The 2,843-nt window shown below is 34.6% G+C and overlaps 1 protein-coding gene across 5 annotated transcripts in view; it reads right to left on the reverse strand.

The window, feature by feature from the left end:
* The window catches only part of LOC106884027 (nischarin), a 71,565-nt gene that overhangs the window by 11,583 nt on the left and 57,139 nt on the right, over positions 1-2,843 (reverse strand). The gene's annotated exons all lie outside the window — the stretch shown is intronic.

A 2,843-nucleotide genomic window follows, 5' to 3' on the forward strand; every position in this document is an offset into this window, starting at 1 on the left:
TGTCACATTAAGTTGACAGCATACAACTACTTCATCGTATCACTGCTGCATAAATCTCTCTGAGAGATTTAGAAATGTTATATTTCTAAATTTGAAATCAGTGAATGTATTTCACTAGAATTATTATATGTTTACAAGAGCTTGACAGGCATCTTCGACTAGCAGGTCATGCTACTCCAGACTGATGACGAGCAAAGACTCAGAAACATGTCTCTGGATGCAGGCTTAGCTGGGTGGAGGTGCTTGTCTCCCCCTTGTAAACATAAGGACACAGGAAATGTGTCAAGGCCGACAGGAAGCGGTGCAGCTTCCTAGGTCTAACCAACAGTAGTATTATTCCCTTCAGGAGACTGTCACATTAAGTTAACAGCATACAACTATAAAACTATAACACAGACTGTTCAATTACATCAATGAAAATGTTAGAGACGGTGACATTAAGACGGAATACCCAGACTCACAAACCTATTTGGTCAGGAGTTTGATAGGACTCAAAGACAAACTTTTTCACTAAACCTGTCCCAAGCCTTTTGATAAGTCTGTCTTAAATGTCCGTCCTTGGTTTCAGATTTTTAGTCAGCCCTTGTTTCTAAGTAATATAAAGATCTTCTTTCATAAGTCCCAAGTTACTCTGGTGGTTGAAAAAATTGGGAATATGTTTCATATATGATGTATGGATACCAGGGAAATACATCCTGTGTATAACATGTAATAATAGAGAGAGAAAAAAACAAACTATATTTGATGGCATAAAAGACACACAAACATATTAGATACACCACAATTTCAGCAGCACATAGTCAAGAAAAATAGTTCAGACCCAACTTTGTATAAAGGGCTTTTTCAAGACATTTTTTGCAGAGAGGCAAAAAGTGTACTCATATACCTTCTAAAACATAAAGTAAATATTTTAACAACCTTGCTAAAGAAACGCAGCAATAAAGCTACAAACCATTTTTTAAATAATTAAACAAGAAAAAAAAAAAGAGAAACAAAATGTAATTAATTAGTTGAAAGACCCCAATATATGAGAACGATATTAATGACTGAAATATTGTTATTGAAACAAATTATATTAGATGTGAAATGAAAAATATTAACATTGTTTGTTTGGTTGTTTGTTTTTACCACTGCATGCAATTTTAGGACAACACTTGAACAATGAAAAAAAAAAAAAAATACAGGTGTAAAGCTTCGTTAATTAAGATAGAAACACATGCACCAAGCAAAACAAGATGAGGAATGAAGTTAGAAATTATAATTTCACAAACCAAAACATTTCAATTACACATCAGATAAATCACATATATGTGTTGATTTAAGATGATATTATTATTGGTATTATTATATTTATTATTATTATAATGATAAAGGCAGCGAGCTGGCAGAAGCGTCAGCACACCGGGCGAAATGCTTGGCGGTATTTCGTCTGTCTTTACGTTCTGAGTTCAAATTCTAAACACAAGGCTGGACGAAATGTGGCAAAGTATTTTGCCCAGCATGCTAATGATTCTGCCAGTTCACCACCTTAATAATAATATTAATAATAATGATGATGATGATGATGATGATGGGGTTCAAATTTTGGCACAATGCCAGCAATTTTGGAAGTGAGGGCTAGTCAATTACATTGACCCTTGTGCTCAACTGGTACTTATTCTATCGACCCTGAAAGGATGAATTTGGATTCGAACATAAAGATGGATGAAATGCCACTATGGCATGCTAGCGACTTTGTCAGCACTCGGCCTTAATAATAATAATAATAACAACAACAACAACAACAACAACAAAATAAATTTTTAAAATTAAACAAACAAAACACAAAAATATTTAGAAAAAACACAAATTGAAACGATTGAGATGGGGGAGGCAAAAGAGGGGATGATGATGATGATGACAGAATTGCAATTAAAAAGGGGCTGGATTTGGAGAGAGAGAGAGAGAGAGAGAGAGAGAGATAGAGAGATGTAAAGTTGAAAGAAAAATAAACTGCCAGGTGGGGAAACATTGGAACAGATAGGTGACTGCATCTACTCAACAGAAACTATGACTCACCTGAGTTCTGGTGACATATTCATTCAGACGCACTAAATACTGGTTAACAGGGAAACAGTTCTGTGTGATGACGATGATGATGATGATTACATGATCTTGTGTAATTAAGTAGCAATGAGTAAATAGTTATTAGAAACGTTGAAAACTGACTAAACTAAGATGAGTTAATAAAAATCTGTCTTTGAAAAGAATCGGATTTCTTTAAAGAAGAGTAATGTTAATATTTATGGTTTTAATCTGTTAAGTGGGGAAGTACGATAAGAGAGAGAGAGAAAGAGAGAGAGACTGAGAGAGAATGTGTGTGTGTGTGTGTTGTTGAGATAAACAAGTATTTAAGTAAGCAACTCAACACTTAAGTCTCTCTCTCTCTCACACACACACACACATACACAGAAGCCCACTCCCCACCCCCAAAAATAAAACTTAAGTAATAGTTGGAACATACACGCATGTACACACAAATACAGAGAAACATTACTCTGAGATGAATAAGAACCAACAACAACAACAACAACAACAACAACAACATGCTCCTCAACTGTCTTTGAGAAAACAAAAAAGAGAAAAAGAAAATGACAACCAATTAGATCAATTTTGCCCTCAACGAGTCACATTTAAAGGAAAACTGATGAATCACAGATCAAATGATAAAGGAGTCTTTATGTCTAAAGCATTAATAAATTCAATCTTAGAAAATTCAGATAGACAGGCACACACACACACACACACACATATGAGGCTACATGAAAAGCACAGTTGCCAGTGTCACATAAAATGTATACACA

The sequence above is a fragment of the Octopus bimaculoides genome, chromosome 3, assembly GCF_001194135.2.
Source record: "Octopus bimaculoides isolate UCB-OBI-ISO-001 chromosome 3, ASM119413v2, whole genome shotgun sequence".
Lineage (NCBI taxonomy): Eukaryota > Metazoa > Mollusca > Cephalopoda > Octopoda > Octopodidae > Octopus > Octopus bimaculoides.